Genomic DNA, 21549 nt, shown 5'->3' with positions numbered 1-21549 from the left:
CAGGGACACCTTCCACTATCCCAGGTTGCTCCAAGCTTTATCCAGCCTGGCCTTGAATGTTGCCAGAGATGGGGCAGCCACAGCTTCTCTGGGCATCCTGTGCCAGGGCCTCACCACTGTCACAGGGAAGAATTTCTTCTGGCACAGTGGTTTGAAGCAGAGCTGACTAACAACCACTCCCCCTCATCTCCCGAACAAGACAGTGACAATATTCTGGAACTGTTTGAAAATCAATATAAAGTATTAAAATACAAAACCTATTACCAAAATTCAAAGTCTCTACAGACAAGAAACTATTTCACTGTATTTTGAAGTAGTTTCCATTCAATTTACACCTACTCACTAGTCACCTGAGTTCAATATTTTGTCACATGGGAACTTGCATTCTTCAAATTATAAAAAGAAAATACTTCCTTCTTAAAAAAATTGCGTAATAGAAGGGAGTTGGGTTTTTTTACGATTACTCCTTTGCAATACTTCTGTCAGGTATCATTAGTGAATCTGTCACATCACTGGAGAACCACAGCCCCTTCAGCAGACAAATAACTGAGTTCTTGTATTACTGCCTCATCCTTCAGACAGGAGGGTACAAAGCAATCTTTTGTACTCTGCCAGCCTCCCAGAAAACACAGTAAATAGGGTTCAGTGACCTTGGTAAATTTAAGTTACATACTGCAGCAGAACACTCAGGGCTTTAGGGAAAAAGCTCAGCCTCTGTCTCCAAACCTAGAACAGGAGATGGGCAGCAGCAGATGGATGCTGGTGTAGCACAACAGCAGAGAAAAAGGCTGAACAGACAACTGCTCCTGTTAAATTACATCACCAACAGGTTATGAAATGCATAAACCTGCCCCAGAAGTGTTTCTGACAGGAGCCTTTGAAGCCTGTGAGCTCAAAGTTGCTGAGGAGATCACCTCAAACAGATCACAGACCCCACAGCAGTCCTCATACAAGGCCCATTCATCTACATCTTCAACCAATTACTGTACTTACATATATGTCAAGTTTGGAAAAAATCCCAAACCATCAAAACCCTCCCACCACTAACCAAGTTTTCCCAACCATGTGTCACTTCTGCAAAGCTGGCTGCATGTTTTGGTTGTGGCAAGTTTATACTTTCCCTTACCTTTCAGCCAAGGTGAGGGCATTCCACACCTTGTTCTCAACTTTCAAACGTGACCTCAGCAACCACCACTCACCAACAGCAAACTGAATTTCAATCTGCACCCTCTTCCCTCCAAAAAAAAACATGCCAAGATGAGCACTTTGAAGTGGAACCAAGATTACCTATCAGTCCTTCAGAGAGGCCAGTGATGTCTACAGATTAAGCAAAACACACACAAAATCACCTTAAACCCTCAGGCAAGGAGAGAAGAAGCCCAGCACACCCTCTGAACAAGCAGCACATCCTGTGCCGAACACAAGTCCTGAGCTCCAAATGAAGTAAACTTCTCACCTCCTTTAACATTTATTTAAAAATTACTTCCAAACACACACAAAGCATTTTGCAGTATTAGGACAACACCTCAGCATTGTCCTCGTGGCTGTCCAGCAGTTACACAAGCAACAGCAATTCCCAGTAATGCAGTTCTCCATCCAACCCATTCCCAGGAATGCACAGCAACTCTGCAGCCCCCACCTCAATTCCCTATTTTACCAGCATGAACTGTTCCTCATAAAACTTTGGATTTGCTTCCTGCAGCATAACGAGCACAAGATGTCATGGAATATGGAAACAAATGGGGTAATCTCCAGCAAGAAAAATATTTTCCATTTGTTACTACAAATTACTTCATTCTTTGTAGACAAGATAGTTCCTCAACATTAAAGAAATGTTTTGCTGCTAAAATGGTGCATCCATCTCCTTGTCAAAGCCAGATATGCACTTCAGCAATCCCAGCATATTTCACTTAGGCAGATCAATACACGTATCTCATTGAGGCAGATGGATCTGTTCATCAGCTACTTTCAGAGTACTGCACATTGGAAAAACCAGGCAATATGTGAGAATTTATTCTGGATGTAGAATTACAGACTTTATTTACTCATTGATCTTTCCCTCTTCGTGTTTAAAATTTTAAAAGCTTAAAAACCTTTTTCAATAAATATCAACTCAGTTTAAAGACAAAATAAAGACAAAACTGCTACTAAGGATATGCCAATATTGAGGGGTAAGTCTTAATATTAAAAGCTTAGAGACTACAGTATACTGTGAAACCAAGATGACTGAATTGAAGATTGACAGGATTGCCTAGGGAAAACAGAGAAAAATCAAACAAAATAGTGGGCAGAGGAAAAATTGCAGAAATTCGCATAGAGAATGGTGTGCATTAGAAAGCAGAAAAATAAAGTAATAGTAAGGCTGCTTTAGACAACCTCTGGCAAAAATCAGATTATTTTCCCGCCAGGAGCTGAACATGCTTCTTTTACATTGTTTCACACAGGCTTTTAGGAAAACCTCATGTATTAGCCTCTCCAAGAGGACCTGCTAAATGCTGGGTTGGTGTATGCTGTGCTGCTGAGCCGCTTCTAAAGGATGACACTGGCAACACAGGGACCAGTCAAGAGGAATAATATTCTTTATAGCACTCGGGTTCTGCCAGATGAACAGGCACAGGCCTCTTGTTTTCAGTTCTAATTTAAATTAATCACAACGAACTGTTTAGATGTTTAGGTCAGGATATGCACACTGGAGTTGGGAGAGGAGAATTAAGTGACTGCAGGAAAAAAAAAAAAAAAAGCTCAAGTGCCACTGCAGTGAAACACAGCATTGTGAATTAGGGACACAAATTAAGGGGAGAAAGGGGATTGGGGGTAGGGTTGGTTTCTGGGTCCCAGTGCATGTAGCCAGGGCATGTCCAGCCTCTCATCTACCAAGAAACAGCCCCCACAATTTGAGGACTGGGCAGGGAGGAGCTCTCCCAGCCCAGCCCACAGTGATCTGCTGCCATCCCCTGCTGATCCCCTTAATTCCACCCCCCAAGTCTCCTCACTCCCCTCCCCAGTGGAGTTTGAACAGCACAGGGTGAAAATTGCAGATTACATACTGCAATGCAATTTTGTTTTCTCACTTAGAACATAGCAGAGGAGAAATGTAACCATTGTATCATCACATACATTCAGAATTCCACACATGTGAACAGAATCCCAGAGTATCCAATGGCTCTGCTCAGCTATATGTGTTACATAAGCTGTGGCTGCCATAGGCCACCGACTATGAAAATTCCAGTGAAACACACATTATGAGCTATAAAACAGCTCCATGACTTCACTCACAGTCTAACTAAAACAGGAATTTTCAGGGCTCATCAAGTGGATAACAGTTACTGTTCAATTAAACTGGGCTGTCAATACACCCACTGAGATTAAGTGATTTTTGATGTTGACTAAGCAAAAGCCGTTTAAAGAAACGTTCAGCTCCACAAATCAGGGATGCAGGGTTAGGAAACCCAAGCTAGAATTAGTGTGTAACACATTAGCTTTATTACATTCCCCAGCAACTATTAACATATAATGATTTCACATAAGTTCCAGATCTGAACACGTGCATTCACTGAGGACAATGAAGGATTTCCAAGCATGCAAGAGAATCACTGCATTCATGAAATGTGGAGAGGCTGGAAAGATCCAGTGGTGATGCAGCCGTCAGTACCTGCCAACCTTCACCTGAAAGTACTTCACTGTGACCTGGCAAATACACACCACCTATGCTCTCAGCACAAGGAGAAGATGGGAGGTTCAAATTATTACAACTAATACAGAAAAGAGACTAGATCATTTTGAGAATGTCCAACCCAGTCAGCAGGTGCTTCCTCATTTTGTGGGTTAGAAGCATAGGTGGATTCCTGTGCAGAAGCCTGCTTTTGCTTCAGGGAAGGGGGCCCACAGCCCTGGGATTTCTGAGGAGAAAGGCTGAGACTAGCAGCAATGCTTGGCAGCTTGTGTCCCAGGTCACCAAGGGCTCCATGGCATGCTCACACTCAACACCTCCCTGTCGTCCTTCCAGGTAACGATGGTAGGAATCCAAGTTGGGCCTCAGCCTGTGGAAGAGAGGAGCTCCCTAAGAAAATCCAGGCCACTTCAGGAGGTGAGGTGACAACCATGCCTGGACCAGTGACCCATGTGGGAAAAGCAATCCTGGCCCCATTATAGACTCAGGGTAACTTCTGCTCATTCCCTGAAAAACTGCAGCTTCTTCAAAATGCAGGCAAGCTCCCTGTCAGGTGAAGCATTGCATTTCAAGGCTCTTCACAGCCACAATAATCCATTAAACCAAACTCATTTACTACCTGAAAGCTGAGAAATAATAGACAGGGTTATGCCGAAAGGCTTGTTTAGCCATAGTTTGCTATATGCCATCCAATAAATTCTTGGCAATATAGTCTGACTTACAGAAATTATGGTAGAGATAAGCATTACAGTATTAATAAATCATTTACCAGACTGCTCAAAATACTGACAGGGTGTTTACAGTACTAGTGAAAGAAATGAAAACCTGTTTATCCAGATTCACAAAATAAGGTTACCACAAACTCCATTACAGAATGTACATCCCAGATGACTTTGGGGATTTTCTTACTTTTGTCAGTAACACAAAATCGACTCCAGAACACCAATAACTACAAATTTTGACTTTTTAAGCCTCCAGATTTAGATCACTCATTACTAAAAACTAAGAGGTGTTCAACACCAGCCTTCACAGGATAATGCCTTCAGATCCCTGGTCAAGGTGGTGACCGATTCAGAGAGACAAAGCTTCTCATTCCACATTTTTGAATATCCCAGCATTCTGTGCTGTTTCCTTGAAATCCTTCAGGGTTGGAAAGATTCTCTCAATAAACCTGGCCACTGTAAGTAAACCAGTGGAAAACTAGTATGACTGTTTTGCTCATGAAATTCCATCATTAAAGCATTTCAAGTTCTAAGATAACTACAATATCCCTTGAAAGGCACGTCACCAAAACATACTTGAGAAACACAAAAAGGAGTGGCAAATCATGCACTGTTGATTCCAAAATATACTTGGAGCTGAGAGGGACAATATGTGAAATGTAAACAGTGGAAGCTTGGATGCAATCCGCCTGAATTGTTGTTCTGTCTTGTATAGAAATGGAAAAGTCAAAGTCAACTGTACCAGAAAGCTCTAGTGTGAGTATCTATGGGTGGGCTCCTGATCTGCCATGGAAAAAAAAAAAAAAAAAAAAAAAAAAAAAAAAAAAAAAAAAAAAAACAACAACAAAAAAAAAAATCTAGCTAGAGCTGTCTGTGCTGTTTGGGCGGTGTATGAAAATAACACTTGGTACTCAGTCAACACTTGCCATTGTTCACAGATGTACCAGAACCACTGAAGCTCCGAAGTGAAGAATAAAGCTGGAGTGAAGGACAAGGGCAAATGGCTTCCCACTGCCAGAGGCAAGGAATTCCGCCCCGTGAGGGTGCTGAGGCCTTAGCACGGGTTCTCCAGAGAAGCTCTGGCTGCCCTGTCCCTGAAAGTGTTCAAGGCCAAGTTAGACTGGGCATGGAGCAACCTGGTCTAGTGGAAGGTGTCCCTGCCTATGTAATCAGACAATCCTTAAGGTCCCTTTCAACCTGAACCATTCTGGGATTCTGTGATCCAGCGAAAACAAGAGGTTCTTAACCTTTTGCCACCTACCCTGAGCTCATTTCCCTGCCTGCTCCAGCATATCCATGGACAGGGTGGGGGGACACTCTCCTGCACCCAGAGGGCAGCCCTGGTCTAAGCACAACCAGCAACAAACAGCTTTTTTTTAAAACCACCTAAACATACAAGCACTCAGCTCACATGCCAGAACACATTCTGAGCAGGGAGAGCATCAGCAGAGCTCTGGGCAGATGCCTGCCCCTTCCCTTCCATCTGCTCCTGGGACATGGCCATGCCTTCACAGGGCATCCCCAGCCAGCACATGGCAGGGCAGGGTCATGCACCACTTCAGAACTAAGGAAAAAGTAGGAAATTGAGATCAGCTGCATTGAGAATTGCTACCCGTATGTAGGGCAGCAATACTTCTCAGTTACATGGCTCTAACACAGGTCTCTACTTTTCTTCTCTGCATGATTTCCCCAGAAACACAGCATTTTAAGTTGGTTTTATGCCCTGCAGTGGCAGTAAAAAAAATTGCATAGCCTAATGAATTGCCTACAACCTTAAGGATTTTTAAAATTAAATTTTTTTTGAGTAAAGTAGTTCCAACTTTCAGACTCCAGCTTCACACACACCAGTATCAGATATGGTTACAGTAATACATTGTATGCACACAAAAATCCATTAACCATGGGAATACAGTCAGGAGAATTGCCAGTGACCAGGGTTTACCCTGATAATGTAAAGTATTTTAATACTCTGTTATTAAACAGGAGAACAGCAAGGTTCAAAGGTCTATACAGCTCTTTCTGATAGAAGATCAGACACTGAAGGAGATATATGCAGAACTCAAATAATTTAAAATAATGAAAGGGTTTCAAATAAAATGGAAACATAACCATTTCCTTCAACTCAACACTGGGGAATAAAAACGCAAAAGAACTTTACACAAGAGAAGTTTGACCTTTTTTATTACATATGGAGACTTTCTTCCCTTTAAAGTGATATCTTCTTGAGAAGTGAAAAAAACACTGAACAGATTAACAATGTTTTGCCTATTTATAAGGATTTGCTGTATTTTCAGAAATGAGGTAAACTGGCCCATGATTTCCATTTCAAATCAGATGCATTGACAGTGATGGTAAAGAACAAGAATCCAGATAAACTGCACCCTGTGAGTCTCTGCCACTGTCAGGTTTGAGACAGAGAAAAGGATTTACAGGGATGCATGGAAAAATCACTGAGCCCAGCCTGGGAGCTTGAAACACCTCACAAAAACCAAAGGTGATTCACAAGATCTAATTATGACTCTCAAAATGACAAAGGGACGTAAAGCACAAGAGGAAACAGGCTTTTGACATCACAACAGCAGATGAATCAAATACACTGATCAGAATAGAACATGGAATTGTTACGGTTGGAAAAGAACTCTAAGGTCATCAAGTCCAACCAGCACCGACTATGTTTACCACTAAACCATGTCCTCAAGTGCCACATCCACATGTCTCTTAGAATGCCTTCAGGGATAGTGACTCCACCACTTCTCTGGGTAGCCTGTTCCAAAGCTTTACAACCCTTCCCATGAAAAAAAATGTCCCAACACCTAAAGTAAACCCTGCCCTCAGTGTAACTTGAGGCCATTTCCTGACCATGATCTACTCAAACCACCATGCAAGTGATGGAGCTGGTACGGCAACACACCAATGGGTTCAAACATATTAAAAGGATGTCACAACACTCTAAAAGGTCAAAACAACAATCAGAACCTGTGTCGTGGTTTGACATGGAAGTGAATTTTTTTTTCCAGGAAGTTGGGTCAAACCAATCAGTGGTCAGGTTTGGATATTGGCACCTGGAGTGACCACTGAAAGTATGGACACGCCTCTGAGAACACAGGGGGTTAAAAGCAAGAACTCCCAGGGGAACTGTCTCTTTGGTTCCGGTCTTCAGGGACTGCAGACTCTCCCCTGCCCGGCCATGGGCTGGGTCGGGGAGGGGAAGCCACGCGGCCTTGTCCAGGTAGGCCGAGGGGCTGAGGGTCTGGAGCCGAGCCAGCTCCTGGAGGAAGGGTGGAGAGAAGTGGAGATGCCTTTGTTTCCCCCCCCCCCCCCCCCCGCCTCCAGAGGGAAAGTGACAGAGAGCCTGACGGCACCTGGAAATTTGCCAGCAGAGGAGAAGGAGAAAGGGGGGGGGATGATGCCCAGTGTGGGAGACGGGATGCTGGACAGAGATTTCAGCCGTCCAGGGAGTCTGAACTTTTAACCCTTTCCGGGAAATGAGGGCTTTGTAAAATATTACTCCTCCTTGATTTGTAGTGGAAGAGAGACAGTCCGGGACCCGAGATGTTAGAAGAAGAAATATTTAGGTGGGAGGAGATGATGAAGTAGCTTTTGGCTGGACTTTTCTTGTTAGCCATGGACTGAACCAAAATCTCCTGCAATGGAGACTGCATTTTAGGGGGATGCAGTGGTGACCCAAGGAGACCTGCTTCAGCTTCTAACAGCACAGGAATGGCAAGAACAGAAGAAAGCTGAGGAGGGAATGGTGATGCCCTCTGTCTTCGGGAAGAAGATGATCTCTGTTCTTGGACCCTTGGCCCCAGGGGAAAATGGGGGGGACTGTAGTACCAGGATGAGAAGCTGAACTGTTGTATCTTTGGGTCCGTGGCAAAGCATCCTTAAAGGAGCCCTATGAGCAGTCTGTCCATGCACGGTGGTGAGAGCACTGTGATGTGGAATGGAGAGTGTCACACTGGCAGATTTTCTCCGGGCGGTTGCCATGTGTGACAGGGAAACACAGGAGGTGGCAACTGTGTTTCCTGGGGGGGTCTATGGTGCAAGAGAGACTTCTCTCTCCCTTGATAGCTTGAGTATCGATTATCTGAAGGGTGGTAATTTGATCAGGAATCCCGGGTGGTGTTTCATGGTGGGTGTTTTAGGAATTGGGAGGAGGAGGGGTGTTTTAAAAGGTCTTCATCCTGGATTTAGTTCATGTGTTTTTTGTAGTAGTAGTAGTTTAATAAAGTTTTTTTCCCTTTGTTATTAAGCTTGGGCCTGCTCTGCTCTGTTCCTGATAACATCTCAAAGCATTTATTTGGGAAGGTGTATTTTCATGGGGGCGCTGGCATTGCGCCAGTGTCAAACCATGACAACCTGTAATACAGAGAGACATTAAAAAAAAATACAACATTTTTTTAACAATAGCACTTTATTAAAACTTTTTAATTATGCACTCAAGGCCTTGCTGAGTTTTAATCTCTGTGCAGTTCAATACACTGCAGAGGCTATTCTGGGTAAGTTGTATCTGTCGCTGCAACACTTGCACTGTGAAGTCGAATACAGACGCTTACAGCCATGAAATAAGAGTCCTCTGTAGCTGCCACAGGTTGCCAGACACGATTCCTGTGAGGGTTCAGCAGAGCCTCCCGTGTTCAGCCTCGGCTGCAAACTCAGCTGGGTCCATTAGGATCCTGTTTCTTCAGCCTAGGCTGCACCCAATTTAATACATAAATCATTTAGTCTGCTCTTAATTGAAAAATGGAGCACCAAAACAAAGACAAGTAACCTGAACAACGGAGATGATTTTCCTATGGCTTGTTTTGTCCAATTTATAAATAATCTTCCATTCATTCCCTTAAATTTACAATGTGAGGTTTTATTTTATTCACACTAGAGAAAATGCTTTACCGAGACAGCAAAAAAATCCATTTGGTCTGGAAAGCACAATTAACATATCCAGCTGAACAAAATGTTACTTGAATTCCCAGACTGTTCTAATATTAATGCTTCCCTTTGGAAATCTCCAGCTTATGTGCAAATTCAAACTTACTGACATTTAATATTACTCCATGTCACACTGCAACAAGGGACCGCACAGAGGGCACCTGTGCAGGTTAACCTGTCATAGCGTTTGGCAGAAACTGCCAATCCTTCTGTCTGTCCAGAGAGCGCGTGTTTCAGATGTGACATATGTCCAACATACCGTACCTCATTGCTTAAGCAGCATGCAGCTCTACAGAATGACACACTTCAATCACATCCCCAAAGAAAAATGTCCTTGCATCTGCTCTCGGTTACACAAGCCATTTAATCTACTTGGGACTTGGCACTGCTTTCCCAACAGAAGGGTACGTGTTCACATTCCAAGACCTTTTTTGAGTGTTCAGATCAGAATAGAACTTATGCAAATCACAGACAGGTTTATTTTGAGCCTGCTTTCCGTAGGAAGCAAGATATGCAATTACACTCTGCATAATTTCTAGGCCCACTAACCTATTTCAGTATGGAGTTTGGCAGGGCAAGAGTCTGAAAAAGATACTCTATTGACAAAGATACTGCATGCCTGTTCTCCTTTGAGCAGACAAACCTGTGGGGTGACCATCCACTATGGAAAACAGAAAATGTTCTCAGCAGAGGTGTCCTCTAGCTGTGTCAGCGAGCAACAGTGCGTCGACTGTCGCAGCTGGACCTATCAACTAATTTACACAACAGCAAATTGGGCTTTTAAATATCAGCCCCATCCTGAACATCGCTGCTTTGCACTGCCTGCAAGTATAGTACCTCTTAGATCATTCCCATATAGGAATGTCACCCAAGGGCATTTTAGTGGCTCCTCAATGCCACTTTCCCATGAGACCCCCCCAAGGTCCCACCACCAGAGAGGCCCCCTGAGCACAAGGGTAAAGGAGCAATTCCTGCTCCGACAAACACAAGTCATTATGCAACCTTTATAAAGGAATTAAGAGCTTCCTGAAACGGGCTTTCCAAGGAGCCTGGGAAATCCCAGCAGTGCTGCAGGGTGGGCTGCAGCATTCCCAAGGGACAGCTGATGCTTCAGGCTGCAGACTGCACTGCTGTGACTCACCACACTCTGAAGGACTCTCAGGAACCCGGAATCACCAAGATCTATGCGCCAGGTCAGCACTCCTCTGATCAAACCCATAGAAGTGCTGTGTCACAGCAGTATTGATTAGAGACATCTCACAGTTCAATTGGAAAAAAAACCCCCCACAGTGCTCACTGCACAACACGGGCAGTCAGTGAAATCACTGGAACTCCAGATGTGCACCAGCCATGACTAATGTCAGTGCCTGACTCACACAGTTCACACGGCAATTCTACACCAAGGGATGCTTTACTCAGCCTGCTGCAACAGCCAAGTGCCAGGGGCACACCAGAGTGCAGCACAGCATCCCACAAAGAGCAGAGACGTTGATCCACTATGATCTATCACACCCATGAATCCCTCTGGTGTCACTGCATGAACTCCAATTCTATTATAATCCAATTTTTCAGGGAAGCTTCTGTTTACAATCTTTATCACAGGCTGTTGTTGAAGTAAGAGAAGACCATTTCCCTACATGTTCAGTTAATCATCACATAATATTAAAAATGAAGGGAATTTCTCTTTCTGCTTGCACAAGATACCCTATTATTTCATCACTATTCATTTAATTAGACTTATTTTTAGTTATGGAGCCCAGGATTTTCAATTAACTATGAAAGAGTGCTTTCTCCAAGGAGTACACATGTGAGGAGCTGAATGCCAGCAACAGAGGCACTGCTCAGCCTCTGAGATCCAGCTGCTTTCTAGTGAAGTACTGTGGTAATCACATATCCTCTGAACAGAGAGAGAGATAGCTCTCCCAGGATTTTCCTGGGAAGCTGTGAGAAGCTGTGAGAAAGCTCAGAGAAAAGAATGAGAAACCATTTTTATCTTAATTTGCTGCATCTGTTGTTTGGTACATGTGGAATGTGTTATGGAGATTGTTTATCGAAGAAGGATTTCTTAATTGGACTCTGATGATGGTGTTTTGATTTTATTTGACCAACTGGAGCCACACTGTGTCGGGACTGTCTGTAAGGGTCACGGGTTTTTATATGGTATAGTAGTAGTATAGTTTTTAGTATAGTGTAATATAGTATAGTACAATAAAGCGATTGATCAGCCTTCTGCAATCATGGAGTCAATGCTAATTATTACCCAACGGGAACCCCTGCTATGATAAAGTACAAGCATGCTGGACTTACCCAGGCAGTGTTGGCACATCCCATCACAGCCCCTCCCTGCAGGAACCCAGGTCACAGCAGCCAACCTGGCACAAATGCACCAGAGGCGCTGACTGATGAGCTCCAAAGCATGTCTGGGAGTGGTGCAGGATCCTACGGACAGCCACAGCTCATTCACTACTCTGCCAGAGGTGCTCACCTCACTGTTTGGCACAGTCATTGGAATTCCTAACAAACCCAGCCAGCTGAAGCCGACAGACTCCTCCTCATTACTGATGCAGCATTTAAGTTGAAAATCCATGCACTTCCCCATCACCAGTTTGCAGAAAAACATGTCTAAAACCAGTTCTAAAATCAGCTCGACTGACCTTGGTGTGACTTACCACAATACAGTCACCTCTTCAGGAACACAGGTGGTTGAACTGATGCTGCCAGTGTTTAATGTTCAGAAATTTGGGGTTTTTTTCCCTAAATTAATATTATTATTTCCGCATGCTGTGTTTACTGTTTTACATATGCCTCTGCCAAGGAACTGTTAACTAATCACCATGAGATTCATTTTGCTAGCACACAGCTGGGTACTTGGTCTTGCAATATCTGTTTCTCAGCATTTCTTTTTCTTATCTATCTGTAGTTAGCAACAGAAGTGTCTCAACAGAGGATGCCAGTATGTGGAAAAAGAAGCTGGTAACCAATAGCTATTAAAACATAAACCTTCATATTAATAACCAACTCACAGAATCATAGATTGTCCTGAGCTGGAAAAGACCAACAAGGATCATGAAGTCCAGCTCCTGGCCATGCACACAACCACCCCAATATAACAGCAATATGATGATCTTCTTCCAAGAAATACTTCTGCAATCAAGTGTTCAGAACACCTGCATTCAAGAGATTGGCAGATTAAAAATGAGCAAATAGCCTATTCATTAAAGGGATAAATTTGATTTTCATAATTGGAATTTACTGAACATTAAAAGAAACCTTGCTCTTTCAGTAGTCAATTGTATAACGGATTCAGCTCTAGCTGGCATGTGTTAGTATTTCCTCACCTATGGAGAGGTCATTCCACATGGGGAACACCACAGCTGTATTTCCAATTATTTTTAACTTCAGAGCAAACTTCTTCCACTACTCTATACAATAAACTAGAACTACTCAAAGCAAAGAAAAAGAGCATGGGCAACAAATCCTCAGTAACCTCATTTTCACTCTATGATTTTCAGCATAAGCCATGTACAAACATACTTCAAAAACCTAAACCATCTGATTTTAGAAAATCTGGCAGGGCCATGGCTATGGTCAGGGTACAAATAGTACAATCACTCGTGGCCAGCTTCAAAGATAACTACTAGCCCTTCTCCAAGTACAATAAATGACAAAATAAACATTTCAGTAGTGAACAAGAATCAAAGTCTAGAGAACAGGGCAGCAAACAATTGCTCCCCAGCAGATGTCTGCGAACAACTGTCTGGTTGATATGCCATTAAATTCAGTGATTAATTTGCACCAGTTATGTTGTTTCAATTAAGACTGTCCAGGGAACTGCTGAACAGCCCTGGAGGTGTTTAAAAAACATGTTGATTTAGCACTTGAGGACATGGTTTTGTGGTGCTGGTTGATGGCTGCACTTGGTGACCTTAAAGGTCTTTTCCACCCTTAACAATTCCGCAATTCTATAACTTAATGTTTGCACAACCATGTTTGGCACAAGGTGAATGTTGTAAGCAAAATAATAATGTTGTCTAGGTCATGAGACAGAAGGAGTCCTCAGTTACAATAACAGAAGTTTCAATGCATTCAGACTCCAGTGCATTCCACTAGGGAAACTCACCAACCAGTGTCTGTATGGAGCTGTCTCCAAAGGCTGGAGTAATTTATATTTCCTTAAAGAGCTCACTAAATTCAAGACCGACACAGAAATGGAATCCTTGTAAGAAAGCACTTCAAATAAAGAGACAGCTTCGAAGGCAAAGCCAAATCCAATTTCTGTTCACAGTTTGCAATCAACCAGAAGGCAGCTATGGCTGTGCACCCCAAAAGGAACACCCAAACTAACAGCACAGACTTTGTTCCTATATTTATTGCATCATTCCTTTCCTATCATCCTTATCTGACCATGTAAGTTCTGCAGTAATCTCTCTCAAATGCTCCACGATCACTAGAGCACAGAGCTTGTTACCCACAGTAGATGGTTCTTTTCAAAACACTCCTTTTTCTCCTCACTTCCAGGACACACATGAACCTGAAGGCAAAGAGTTTTAAAAGGTTACATTTTTGTCTGAATACCAGTATATGTTATATATCAACTGACCAATGTAATAAAACATTCAGCTAGGTGATGAAAACCCATCCTGCACCTACAAGCGTAAGAATTACATTGGGCAAATCTGACAGCAGGCACCTGTCCTAACCACATGAATCACCTCACAAAACTGCGACTGGAACGTAGTCAAGATCCTTCCCAATTTTACTCTTCACATCGAGTCAGAATCAGTCAGCAATTACATAGCGAGCACTTGATTGTTACTAAATAAATCCATTTAAATTCCCAAATTCATTGTTCAGTCCCCATTGTCAGCTCTACGGCAACAGCAAAGAAAAGGAAACAGACATCTTGCTGTTCAAATAAATTATGGGATGAAACAGAGATTAGCTTGTCTTTACCTGCCAGTTTAAATTCTTATTAAGAGACTTAATGAGGCTTTCCCAGAGACACTGTCAGAGCAATCAGGTGAAGCCAAGGCTGTGCTGTGTGTGCAGCACATCCTCACCTGCCCAGCACAGGGCACCCGGGAGGTTTAGGGTGCCAGCTGGTTGTGACTGAAGAGGGCCAACTGCATCATTTGTTACTCTAAAAAATAACAGTGCAAGTCCCACATGCAGGTTAAGAATAGTCTTTGCACAGCAAAATTCCAAATATCCTCTGCTCCTCAACATAATTTGCCACAGCACTGAGGTCCAGCTAAGTTTGCAGGCATTGCTCAAATTTTCTTCTTTTGAACCAGATGTACATTGTTACATCAAAAAGCAGATTTTATTTTTATCTCCGCTTATTCATTAAATAAGAAAAGCCTTGCACTTTGCATTTAGAATTTGAGAAAAGCCTTGCATTCGGCATTTAAAACAGACTGCCAGGTAACAACGAATGCCGAATCTTTTCAGATCACTGCAGTCTGAAGTGAGCACTCAGTTCTTGTGTTCCAATTTCAAATTCTTTAGATAACACCAAGTTCTGCCAAAGAACTGGGTGGTTTTTTTGAAAACACTGTTTCTGTCTTTGCCGTTTCCTTAATATCCAGCATCTCTGCAGCCCCACACCAGGAAGAGCAGCAGACCTCTTAAGAACATAGTTCAAATAGAAAAAAATCTTACGTATTTGCCAAAAGGCAATAAATAAGTATTTCAAACAAATTTTCTCCCACACAAAGGTAATTCAATAAAGCAGAAAGTGACTCGAGTCCTTTTTCTTTTTGCTGCATTTCACTCACTGTAAGAAACAGCTCACAGAAAGAACTTCCTCATGTAAAAGCTTTTTTACTATTCCTACAGCATGACACTTCACATTAGAGATCGGGTTTGATGTCTGAATGGAAGACTATCCTATTTTTAGTATACTTTTCACTGAGAGAACAATTGGTAGTTCTGAATACTTTGCAACTTCCCTGTGGACACGCTACCTGCACTTGTGTACAAATACAGGCAGATGAAAAGGTTAATGAATACCCCGAAGATCCCATCCTCCACTGCCCCCGACCGGCTGCCAATGTCTGATAAAAATAACTCCATTTTAAGCAGTGTCTAACACCACAGTTTAAATAGGGGCTCATCTACACAACAGTTTTCATGCTCCCTCATTTCAGGTTCCCTCCCTCTGCAAAGGCCAGAGAAAGTAAATAACCTCCTGCTTTGTACCAGATACACCTGTCTCACCTGTATTTTGTTACATAATTTCTGCTAAAATCTGACTGTTGCAAAATCTATTACAGCTATGCATATCACAGCATGGTAACAGTTTTCCAGTATCCACAGAGTTCCAATTCTCAGTATTTCAGATAAGGAATTGCTGGAGCAACATGAATGCTTCCAATGCTTCTTTACGAGGCAGGTGCCACCTCCAGTGTCAGAGAGCTAACAGCTGGAAATGAAGAGCTGTGCAAATAACTTAAGTTTTAAAAAATGTGCTAAGAACATTGTTTCAGCAATAAAAATACCTCTGATTTACAAACAGTTGTAGCTTCAGGTTCAAACCACAACTTGAGTTTAAATAAACCCAGGGCAGACCCTGAACCCACCAGATCTGACCAACATCCACCAATGGGGAGACACCAAAGGCCAACCTGAGCTGTGGCCACAGGGCATCTCACCTGCTCTCTGGGCTGCTCTGGGAGGGAAGTTCAAGGTTATTTCCAACTCAAGACACCCAAATCTGCATGTCAGCTTACAGGTGATGTTATTTCTGCACTCCTGTTGGCACTACAGAGGGGCCCTGGAGCACAAAACAAGTTGTCACTACACTCTCAAACACCTTCTGCAAGCTATTTACTATGGCGGAAAGATAACATGAACTATTTAAATGAATAAGGTCATTCAGTCACCCAAATGAAGTCACAGTAAAGCATTCCCGGTGTGGTACCTTACGGCTGAGCCAACATATGTAACTTTTCTGCTAAATTCCTCAATTCCATACCAACAAAGTGACAGGAGATTTAAGAGATTTATGCTATAAACCCAAACTTCATTTTGAATCTGGACACTTTAAAGGGGTTAAAAGACATCCTTGGGTATGGAGGACCCACATATTCTGAAACATTTTGCAGAACAGAAAAATATACCACACAGTACAGTGTAAATAACATTCACTTCACTGCATTTATTTGCTATTCTGATGAACATTACGAGTCCCGCCCTAATGAATTCCTTTAGGTACTTCTCCTAATGAGCATTAATTAAACTTTTCCAGCATCTCTACCTTCACCACAGAAAAGTAATTACTCACTGCTGCCCTACAGAGAGGGAAATAAAATCCACAGGATTAGTTTTTTTTCCAGTGAGTAACTAGGGCAGAGAGGAAAGCCTGCAACTTGACTCTAAGTTGCGTAGTCCATAATTCCACAACACGACCAATACTTCAGGCCCTGGATTGAGTAAAACTGCTTTCCTGCTGCCTGTAAATAAACCACTAAATAGGGTTTAATAATAGTACCCAGGTGTGTCAGGGACATAACTATTTGCCTTTTTCAAAATGTATAAGAAGACACAGCACAAGCTATTACCTCAGCTGTTCTGCATGGTTTAAACCCCAGCTGCACACACCCATCCACAGTTCATACCTTATCTAGCAGGGAATACATTTAAAAAATACTTTAGTTGTATATATGGCATATTATTGCCATGTAAAACAAAAAGTACACGCATAAGTGGCATCTGAATATGTCAGATCTTAAGTCATAGAATCATAGAATCATCACAGCATAGTCTGGGTTAGAACAATTTTTTTTTTTTTTTTTTTAAACAGGGACCAACATTCGCTATGAAAGAAAAGCACAGCAATTTTGCTGTCAAACTTATGTAATGAGTATTTTTTTTAATATGCCAAATACAACTCATTGAAGTTCACGTTCCAAACATCATCTTCCAAGGAAGCATTTTCAACTAGAAGGAAAGCCATGGCACTACATCTCGCAATACATTCCTTAGCACTGGAATGCCACATTTGATTACTTACTGGTACTTTCCCTCGATGGCACCCACAGCACCAAGCAATTTTCACAAACAAGTCCTCCCTGCACCAAAGCATTTCCAATCTAATCTCACTGAAAAGAAGATTAGTGAAATTACTGGGAGATAATAGTTGCAGCAAACACAGGTAAAAATACTTCTCTGCTACTTTTGGTCAGATGATTTTTGAGGAATTCTTTAGAGCAATAAAGGATGAAACAAGCCATTAAACATAATTCCCAGGACTCTGCCTCTCTTTTACATAACAGGATTGTGAAATTCCTCCACTGCCCCCCACCCCAAGTACATGCATTAGGAGGAAATAATTTCTACAAACCTAAAACTTTAAGGCTTAGTTATTTCCTGGTGGTTCTGTGGTTTTAGAGGAAATAAACTGGATGTTAATCCTCTTGCATTTAATGACTAGTACCAGCACACTCTGCTGCTTTTTGCTGCAACAAGGTCATGGCAAACCTGGTGTATAAACAAAGCAAAGTTGCATCTCCAGGCAATGACATCTCAAAGAGGGGGATGGCTTAAGTGGTTTGGGTGTTATTGTTGTCAATTTGGGAAAAAAATGTGTCAAAATAATTTTTAAATCCATAGAATTAAAATCATAGAAACATTTCATAGATTTTTCATAGAAATCACTTAGAGGAGGGAAGTACTTAATCAGCATATCGACTTACACCAAGTTCAAATAATTTATCAATGGGTTTATGCTTTGGTTTTTAATAACGTCAGCAAAAGAAGAAGTAAGTTACATACATGCACCTCTATACTCAGCTGCAGGACAAAGCTAGTAGGCAAAACCAGCTGCACAAACACCAGAAACGTGCCAGACACAGCACATGGCCCTCACTTCTGCTTCAGTTACACTTTTGCTGTGATCTTCCAAAAACTCCTGCAGGGAAAAGGAAATCTTATATGAAAACAGGCACTTCTGCTTTGTGCTTCAATTAGTTTTTAAGAGAGTGATTTTCCTGCCCAGACTCACTAAGCTGTAATGCTGAACATCCCTCCCCAATAGATGTTGCATGTCCAGAACCCACAGCGCACACCCAAAACATGCATGCTTTTTCCTAAAGTTTGACTAACTACAGCAACTACTGAAGAGACACGATACTTTTACAGGGATTACTAAACTAGACAGCAAACCACCCGGTCATCTAAAGATCACATCATAGAATCCCAAAAGTGTTTGGGTCAGAAGGGACCTTAAAGCTTATCCAGCTCCACCCCCTGCCATGGGCAGGGACACCTTCCACTAGACCATGCTCAAATATATACTTCATCTTCTTATCTTTAAGTTAACTTTGTGAAAAACATCACACAAAGAAAAGCACAAAGTTGCCTATCTGCTGCTTTGTCTATTTCTTTATAACTTTTACTAACAGTCTTAAGCACCACAGGAATTTAATTCTCAGTGACTTACAAGACTATGTTCCTTATACTTAAAACCAAATCAGGTAATTTTTTTTCTTTGAATGCCAAGAATTAAAACTCATTTAATTATTTGGATTCACCCAGTTGCCTGATTTCATGAACTAAGATAGAGATATTTGCAAATAATCTAAGACCTACTTAAATACCTTAAACCCCATATTTTAAATTTCTTTCTGACCAATGTTTTTGGTCATTCCACTGAAGCCGCAAGCACTGTCAGACACCCTGCAGTGGTGGGTCCCAGCTTGAGGCCACTGAAGACTGAGATGCCCCAAGTGATGCCCACGGTGTTAATGAAGCAGACCGATTTCAAGCAGGCTTAGGTTTGCCACACAAAACTTGGTGACACTGGAAAATTCAGACAAACAAGTTGAAAGTTACTGCTCCAGAGGAAAAAACACTTTCTAGCCTAACAGTACTTCCACTAACAACTTAATTTAATAAACTACCTCACTGTATCCAACAGTAATTAAGCAGTTGCCTCAGAGAGAATTTTTTCTCTCATCTGTTCTTTCATCAACATGAAAGAGAAATTTTTTCAAGTTTCTTCCACCTAAACACAACACTGGTGTTTATGCCACTGTGCCCTGCTCCCACCTTGGCTGGAGGACTGCTGAGAGGGCCGTGATGGTTCCAGCTTCTCCCACCAGTGCCAGAGACAGTCCTGGATAGTCCCAGCCTTACCAAACCAACACAGTTTTGTACTACTACAACTGTGGCTGTAGTCAGATTTTGTTAGGCTCTCACATCAGAGCAAACTAGTCTGGATTTCATCTTCACTAGCTCCGATTGCACTGGATGTAAGAAGAGAAATACTAACTGACAATTCACACAATCACATTAACCTTGTTAATTGCCTCTACCATCTTTTCGAAAGAATACCTCATTACCATTTTGATGGAAAATGCATTTCCAGACTCCAAAATCCAGAATACTGCTGATATTTATACAGCACTCCCAATCCATATTCATCAGTCACTGGCTGCCAGGCTGACTGCATTTATTACCAAAGGTAATAATGAAACAGCACTTTAGTAGAACACAGTAAAAACCACCATTCAAGTGCACCATGATCTGACAGAACTACAATTCAAGCTTTACTTTTTTTTTTTTTTTTTACAAGTAACTGAAGAGACACAACAATCCAGAACTCAAATTATTTCACTTTTTAACGGTATCTCAAGAAAATAACTTACAATGGATCAAGTTATATGAACTACACTATTCAGCAAGCGAAGAATGATATAGGATGGATAGTAAACACACTAGGGATTTTCAATTTGAAGAAGTTGCATTCAACTGAGAACAATCATCAATTCATAAAAAATTACAGGCTTGAGAATCATACATATTAAAAAGTAGCTTTAAGCAAGCTTTTTTAAACGTAGCCCTGAGAACATACTTTAAAAGCTTCCTCTCAGAGTTACAACTGACAACCTGGCTGTGCTTTGCAAACAGAAACACATTTCCACACAAAACCATTACTTTAACAGATTGCGTAAGCACAGTGATATAAGCCTGAACAAAACCTTGCTGTGATTGAGTTTCATATTGAAAGCTGCACCTGGACTAATGGCAGAACATGGCTGTGTGTAACTATTTGTATCTGCACCTTAAACGACTGGGGACAGCTTTACACAGGTTTTACAACCCTCTTGTTACCATTAGCGCCTTTAGTGTCTCCTAGACAAACACTCTTCCTAAGACACTGCCCTTTCCACCTAAAGTACTTGCTCCTGCTTTTAAAGCTAATCAGACTGGAAGCCATGTTACCCAGCTTCTGCTGAAATAGCACCTGGGAGAAGATCCCATTTCCATTGTGACCCACAGAGGGCCTAAAAAAGATCAATTTAACACAAATTCAAACACCAATTAACGTCAGAGATGACAAATGACTAGTAATTCTTATTTTTGTGATGATGTAGCAGATCAACACAAGTCTGCAATCTTCCTATTGCATTTTTCCTCTCACCTGTTCAGCAGAACTACATAAGGAATTGACTCATAAATACAAAGAGCTCCTATTTTTTTGAATTCAAATCTAGTATTCTCAAGAATATGGTTGCTTTGAAGAAGAAAATTGTTCCCATTCAGGAAACAAGAAGCAATTTAACTAACAGCCCATGAACACAAGAAGATATTTCTTAAAAGGAAGCATTGTGAATTAAAAACAAGAACCAGAAGAATGAATTTAAAGATCTTCAAATACAGCAATAATGAAAACTAGAGTAATTTTTTTCACCTGTGAATTTGAATGTACAATCCTCGTCACATTTTAAGATTCTTTAAGTTTTGCAGCTGAAAAATAACTAAAAGCACATGCTTCAAGAATAAAAGAGCATAGTGCAGAGCAAGTTATATGAGCATCACTTGCTTACTTTAGGAAGTTTTCAAGAAGACAGTTTAGTTTCAAAGTGACTTTGTTTTATCAAAGCAAAATGAAACTTCCTTGAAAAAATTAAGGATATTGTATCTTCTGAGATAAACCACGGCCATTTTCTACAACTGAGTAGCACTTCATTAAATCCAGACAAGAACTGAAGAGTCATACCTAGACAAAAGTCATTGAGATGAAATCTGCTGTTGAAATCATGACTTCTAATAAAGGTTCATCTTTAGTTCATTCTTGACTTCATTCACAGATTAAAAAAAAAAAAACCTCCTGCCATTGCAGAGCAGCAGCAAAATTACTCTTGAGGGATTTTATGCAAGATCTCTGCTGGCATGAACACCTAAGGTTGGTGGGGGCTAGTAAAAACCCAACATAAACAT

At 41.6% G+C, this 21549-nt stretch overlaps 1 protein-coding gene and 1 long non-coding RNA gene across 3 annotated transcripts in view; both read right to left on the bottom strand.

Annotated features, from left to right (window-relative positions):
• MAGI3 (membrane associated guanylate kinase, WW and PDZ domain containing 3) overlaps nucleotides 1-21549 on the bottom strand; it is a 60008-nt gene that overhangs the window by 31436 nt on the left and 7023 nt on the right. The window lies entirely within an intron of this gene.
• LOC128818691 (uncharacterized) lies at nucleotides 13676-17799 on the bottom strand. The gene is made up of 3 exons (XR_008440534.1): nucleotides 17669-17799; nucleotides 17339-17426; nucleotides 13676-13855 (listed from the first exon to the last, which is right to left on the bottom strand). It is a non-coding gene; the product is annotated as an uncharacterized LOC128818691 (long non-coding RNA).

Source organism: Vidua macroura, chromosome 24, assembly GCF_024509145.1.
Source record: "Vidua macroura isolate BioBank_ID:100142 chromosome 24, ASM2450914v1, whole genome shotgun sequence".
NCBI classification, from domain to species: domain Eukaryota; kingdom Metazoa; phylum Chordata; class Aves; order Passeriformes; family Viduidae; genus Vidua; species Vidua macroura.
The sequence above is the reverse complement of the archived record's forward strand: the minus strand, read 5'-3'. Positions and strand labels throughout refer to the sequence as shown.